The sequence below is a fragment of the Chiloscyllium punctatum genome, chromosome 22 (assembly GCF_047496795.1).
Source record: "Chiloscyllium punctatum isolate Juve2018m chromosome 22, sChiPun1.3, whole genome shotgun sequence".
Taxonomy (NCBI): domain Eukaryota; kingdom Metazoa; phylum Chordata; class Chondrichthyes; order Orectolobiformes; family Hemiscylliidae; genus Chiloscyllium; species Chiloscyllium punctatum.
In genome coordinates, this window is record NC_092760.1 from 83,972,275 (window position 1) to 83,979,484 (window position 7,210).

At 40.2% G+C, this 7,210-nt stretch overlaps 1 pseudogene; it reads right to left on the minus strand.

The window, feature by feature from the left end:
- Positions 1 to 6,188: 6,188 nt before the first annotated feature.
- LOC140493892 (5S ribosomal RNA) lies at positions 6,189 to 6,307 on the minus strand (annotated as a pseudogene).
- Positions 6,308 to 7,210: the final 903 nt, after the last annotated feature.

A 7,210-nucleotide genomic window follows, 5' to 3' on the forward strand; every position in this document is an offset into this window, starting at 1 on the left:
ATAAGTTGGATCTTTAACACATATGACCTGAAAGTTACTGCTTAAACCCTGCACCTGAATTATCCCTGAAAACCAAATGGCCTTCCCTTTAAGTGGACATAGCTAATCTCTTCACCACAAAGTCTCAAACTTCTACAACCAGTCTTTTCTAAATCATGGACAAGGTGCTAATATCACAAAAAACTGCACTTGGCACCTTGATGCCCTGAAATCTTCCTCTGAACGTAATCTCCAGACTTTCTTGGAAGTAATGGAAAATATCCTACAACCTGATATTGTAGTGACTGTGATGAGGTCAGTGAGCTGGGCCTCATATAATATGAGTTCCCTGATTGGGGCTGTTAATCTGATCCAGTCAGGGGGAGCCCTGGTTGACAGATATAAAGGGGAGTGTCAGAGGTTCTGTTCACTCTGAGAGCTGGCTCTGAGGGAGCTGGATCAGTGAGTGAAGGACTCTCCCTGTGTAAATAAAAGATGACTCAATGATGGGATACCGATCTCTGTCAGGTTATTTCAGTTACAAAGATGAGAAAAGTCCTCTGCCCATCTGAAACTCATATGTGGATAGACTCTTCACATGATACTCCCTAATCTTTGCACTTTTGAAAATGGTGATCCTTAAGCTGCTCCTTCATCTGGGGGTGGGGTACAATACAATTCTTTATCACCCCTATAGGGTATAAATTAACTATCGCTCCAATTCACAACCTTGAGAATCTGATAGCCTTTCATACAAATGAACTTAAACTTTCCTAGCTTCAAATAACTGTTTCAGGCTTTTAACCAAACAATTCTAGCTTGGAACTTGACTAAACTCATGAAACTAAGTTAACCTATTTTAAATATTTCTAAATTAACTTCTCTCTTTCTTAGGAGCAAATGCTTTACACATTCAGCTTCAGCCAATAACCCTGCAAACCTGCCCACACTAAAACTAAAATAAAACAATTTTTCCAAACATATGGGTGTTGATCCAAACCAAAAAAAATCAATCTCTTCTCATTGAAACTGGATCTTAATGTTCAACTTTTGAATATGTTTGCTCATAAAATTCTCCCAATTCAAACAAAAACTTATTATTCTCCAGGAAGACCTTCACTCACACTGTCTCCTCAAAGAAATCATCAAGCCCAGATGTTTAGAATTTATCATGAAACCCCATCCAACACATAGAACACCCATATGCTATGAGTTCAAATTCAGAAATCCAGGTTCAACAATAAATGACACTAAGAGATACATAAACCACACGTCTTAGATCGCAATTTGAAGATAAATGGGAAAGAAGGTTGAGAAGAAGATACAAGGTGACGAAACTGATGTATTGATTAAGTGAGAGTGGGCAGAGATTAATCTAAGGGTGGGAGTGTAATCTCAGATGTATTCTGAGGAAGGGTCATTGGATCTGAACTGTTAACTCTGATTTCCCTCCACAGATATTACCATGCCTACTGAGCTTTTCTGTCAATTTATGGTTTGGTTCATAATGCAAAGCTTTGTGCTTTGATAAGAAAAACAGGCAATCTATCTGTATTTTAACTGAAGAAAGACTACAGGGTTCTCAGAGAGAATCTCGGGGGAGACAAAAATATCACACAACCAATAACCCAGAAATGTAGCGCTGGAAAAGCACTGGGCAGGCAGCATCCGAGGAGCAGAAGAGCATAGAACATAGAAGAAAGAACATAGAATATAGAACAGTACAACACAGTACAGGCCCTTCAGCCCTCTATATTATACAAACCTATTGAACCATCTGAAGGCCATCTGAACTAACCTAGATGATTTCCATCCATATGTTGATCCAATGACCACTTAAATGGCCTTAAAGTTCCACACTCCTAATACTCTCTCAGTAAAGAACCTACTTCTGACATCAGGCCTATATGTATCATCTTTCAATTTAAAACTATGTCTCCTCATGCTAACCATCACCACCCGAGGAGAAAGGCTCTCTCTGTCCACCTATCTAATCCTATGATTATCTTACATGTCTCAATTAAGTCACCTTGCAACTTTCTCCTCTCTAACGAAAGCAGTCTCAAGTTCCTTAGCCTTTCCTCATAACACCTTCCCTTCATACCAGGCAACGTCCATTTCCAGAGTTTCCACAGCCTTCCTATAATGCAATGAGCAGAGCTGTACGTAATACTCCAAGTGTGGCTGCACCAGAGTTTTGTACAGCTGCAGCATGACCTCGTGGCTCCAAAACACAGTCCCTCCACTAATAAAAGCAAACACACTGTATGCCTTCTTAACAACCATATCAACCTGGGTGGCAGCTTTCAGGAGCCTATGAACATGGACACTGAGATCTCTCTGCTAATCTACACTATCAAGAATCTTATCATTAGCCCAGTGCTCTTTGTTCCTATTACTCCTTCCAAAGTGAATCACTTCACACTTTTCTGCATTAAACTCCATTTGCCACTTCTCAGCCCAGCTCTGCAGCTTATCTATGACCCTCTGTAACCTGCAGCATCCTTCGGCACTATCAACAACTCCACCAACCTCAAATTTACTAACCCCTCCTTCTACGCACATATCCAGGTTATTTATAAAAATGACCTTTAAGTAGCTCCAAAACAAATCCTTGTGGTACACCACTAGTAACTGAACTCCAGGATAAGCATTTCCCATCAAACACCACCCTCTGTCTTCTCTCAGCTCGCCAATGTCTGATCCAAACCGCGGAATCATCCTCAATCCCATGCCTCTGTATTTTGTGCAATACCCTACCATGGGGACCCTTATCAAATGCCTTAGTGAAATCCACATACACCACATCAACCACTTTACCCTCATTCACCTGTTTGGTCACCTTCTCAAAGAACTCAATAAGGTTTGAGAGGTAGAATCTACCCTGCACAAAACCTTGTTGACTATCCTTAATCAACTTATTCCTTTCCAGTTGATTATAAATCCTATCTCTTATAACCTGTTCCAACACTTTCCCCACAACCAAAGTAAGGCTCACTGGTCTATAATTACCAGGGTCATCTCTCCCACCCTTCTTGATTAGCATTTCCTATCCTCTAGTCTTTTGGCACTATTTCTCTAGACAATGATGACATAAAGGTCAAAGCCAAAGACTCTGTACATGGACACCGAGATCTCTCTGATCATCTACACTACCAAGAATCTTACCAATAGCCCAGTACTCTTTGTTCCTGTTACTCCTTCCAAAGTCAATCACCTCATACTTTTCTGCATTAAACTCCATTTACCACCATGTACAAAGGCAAAAAGTCGATGTTTCAGGCATCAATCCTTCATCAGGAATGGGGGAGGGGGAGGGAGCTGATGGTGGAATTTGAGGTCAACTAAAAAGTTAGCAATTGAAAACTAGACTTTGTAATGGTGACTGTCATTAATTTTTGTAAAACAATTCTGGTCCTTTAAGGAAGATATCTGCCATCCTTATCAAGTCTGGCCTCCTTGTGGTTCCACACCCAACATGTGGTTTCAGCCCCAGTCTATTCAATCTCTCTCTAGCCCTGGCAATTCTTTGATAAATCTCCTCTGTACCCTCTCCAGTGCAATTGGGTCCTTCCTATAATGTGGATTCCAGAATTACGCATAATACTCCAACTGAGGCCTAACCTGTGTTTTCTACAGCTCCATCTCAGCCTCCCTGCTCTTAATTCTATGACTTATCAAAAATAGGCAAGTATCCCATGTTACAAACGTGTACAAAGAATACGAGGGTTAAATCTTGCAACTACAAAGCAGTCAGTTCAATAATGGCCAAGTAAAGAGGGATGAAACAGTTCCCCTTTCTCAATGCCGTCGATTTGCCACAACAAGGATTTACATTCTCTTCAGCGTGAGGTGATAGCTCTCTGTAATAAGGATGTATTAATTTGACTATTAGTTAAATGGAGATGAACTTTAAAAAAAATGCAGCAGAGAGAGAAATGGATATCCTTTTGCATGAAACACAAAAGGAATTAAGAAGGCAAATAGAATATTGGCCTTTATTGTAAGGAGGTTGGAGTTTAATAATGGTGAACACTTGTTACAACTATATAGGTTGTTGGTAAGGCTGGACCTGGAGTACAGTGTGCAAGTTAGGTCCTCTCTTTAAGAAGGATTTCAAGGAGTTGACTTATTAAAAATGGTTAAACAGATTTGACCTACATTCACTAAATTTAGACAAATGAGGGTTGATCTAACAAACACGATTCTGAGGGGCTTGACAGAACAATTGTTCCCCTCGTGGGGAATCCTGAACTGAGGGACGTAGATACAGAATAATTTAAAACTGAGGTGCTAAGGAGTTTCTTCTCTGAGAGGGTAGTGAATGTTTGGAATTCTCCACTCCAGAGATTGTGAAGGTTAGATCGCTGGAAGCATTTAAAGAAGTGATAGATGGATTTTTGAAATATCAATGTCTTGACAGCAATGTTGACCTGAAATGAAGAAAATATTGAGGTGTGAGGCAATTCAGCCATGATTTTAATAATGGTGGAGTGCTCCTGAGGTGTATTCCTGCTCCTATTTCTTTTGCTCTTATGAGACCGAACATTTTGGATCTGACACCAAATGGTTGCTTAATTCATTCATCCTCTGCAGCAGCAAATATTGCAGATCTCTTTAATTTTTTAGTGTCCAAATGTTTCTCTCCAATTGGTATAGTCTGGATGCATTGTCATTCAATAGGCACAGAGAGTGTGTGTGAGAGGATTTTCTCCAGTTATTCAATCACAAACCCATTTCTCCAGTCAGTTAAAAGCAGTCTTCTGAAATATAAGTTGCTTTGTCTATTTCATTGTCTGAATGCACTGTTTTTAAGTAAGATAATTGTTCATGATGATTTCTGTTTCCAATAGTTGAATCAAAACAGGAGATGAGAGATTTTTTTCTCACTGGACTCAGTGGACTAGTTTCAATGTGGAGGATCAGGTGTTGGACTGGGGAGGACAAAATTAAAAATCAGACAACACCATGTTATAGTCCAATGGGTTTATTTGGAAGGGTGCTTCCAAATAAACCTGTAGTACTATAACCTGGTGTTGTATGGTTTAACTGGAACTAGTTTCAGTACCTTTTGATAAAAAGAATGTTATTTTCAATTCAGACAATTTTGTTTATTTTCATGGTGGATTTGTGGTTAGAATATGTGGTCAGGTAGCCATTTAGCTGCATGGTCAATTGATTCCTTTGATTATTTTTGGTCAGTTTTTTTTATTGTTCAAAGCATTTCCGTCCATGAAAGTATCAGGAGTGAAAACTAGATGCTGGAATTTCATATTTTATCATGATTACCACAACAGCACAGAAACGTTTAATAATACAAAATAAAATTCATTGTTCTGTGGAAAAACATGAGCTTACAATTGAAAGTTAAAACAATTTTGTTCAAAGGATATTTTGTTGCCTAATGTAATTGAGCTTGTTGGTACGATAAAAGAGATATAATAAGTGTAATACAATTGATCTTACATAAACTGGCGAGTGAAAGGCGATTGACAAAGAATTACCTAATAGAAGCTATGACCAAGTATTTTTAAGAAGAGATTGAAAGATTTTCAATAAAAATGAGATAAAGGTTGAAAGGGATAACGTGGATGAAAAGCAATGAGTCTTGATCAAATTGAATGACAGAATAATATGTCATATGTACATTTGTATCATTTACTTTAGACTTTGGATTTTGAACTAGTGGCATGTGGGTTTTAGTCTATGTGTATGAGAGAATTTCATAATTAACTTGTCAGTCTTTAAACATGATGTTTAAATCGGTATGTGTGAGGCAGCAGCTCTTGGTGTGATAATGCATTAATATTGAAAGGCTTGCTTTTGGAATAGGAGAAACAAGCTTAAGGGAAAAGCCCATAGATTGAAAAACTATCGCCTGCAGTTCTCAGAAGACCTGCTTGAGATTAGACTGATTAGATTCCCTACAGTGTGGAAACAGACAATTCGGCCCCACCAGTCCACACCGACCCTCTGAAGAGCAACTCATCCAGATGATGCATTTCCCTCTAATGCACCTAACACTATGGGGCAATTTAGCTTGGCCAATCCACCTGACCTGCACGTCTTTGGATTGTGGAAGGAAACCCATGCAGACACGGGAGATTGTGCAAACTCCACACAGACAGTCGCCTGAGGCTGGAATCAAATGCAGGTCCCTGGTGCTGTGAGATCGCAGTGCTAACCACTGAGAAACTGAGCCACCCACAAACCTACTGCACCTGGTATTCCCAGACGGTCTCCCATCCAAGTACTAACCATGCCTGAGTCTGCTCAGTTTTTGAAATCAGACGAGATGAGATGTTTTCAGACTAGTATGGCTGGAGGTTAACCTGACCAACTCCATTGCCAACATCACACTGAAAGTGCAAAGGGGGCACAGGTATCTTTTTTCTACATTATTTATGAGTGCATCATCAATATTTGATGAGACTAGCTTAGTCAGAGAGCTAAACATGCTGGCATGTCTCATGATTGGCACATGTTGATGGGGAACCAGGGAGTTAGGGACATTTCCTTGTTGTGGAGGAATCAATGTCATATTCATTTGTTTATTCTTTACACAATATCTTTATGTTCATGCTGTAGGGCATGGCTGAGGTTGATGGATCTGCAGGCTCTCCCTTTGATGTACTGTAAAAGGCATTCCCCAAGAGCAATCTCCACAGGAGTAATTGAAATGGTGCAAGTGTAAGGAATCTGCCAGCCAACCCTACCCATTATGGACACACATGCAGACAGCACTGGGATCATCCTTTAGGTCCTTCATTTTCCAATTGACTGTGCCTGGCAACATCCCCTCATCACCCACAACTGCAACCCATACCACCATCACACCCACAGCTTCAGGTCCTTCCCATTTCACCCCTCCAAACACACTTCACACTCAATCTCATCACAGGCTCAGCCTTCCCAACCTGCTTGAGCTGCCATTTCATGTTCCCTTCCCTTGCGCTGCAGAGTTCAACAGAGAATACTTTTGATCACAGATGTAACCGTATGGAGCTGACGAGTGCGCGCTACTTTTCAGCAGACCTGAACCAACTGCCATAGGATTCTTGTGCACCACTGACCCAAAGTTGGATGTAATTTTAAAATTTCATGCTGTTGAGTTCTCATGGCATGAAAATCCAATGGCACCTGCTGGGCATGCCACAACCACACCACAGGTTCAATTTTCACATCTCAACTTGCCATTGGGGAATCAAAATATTGACTCATCATTTTCCCT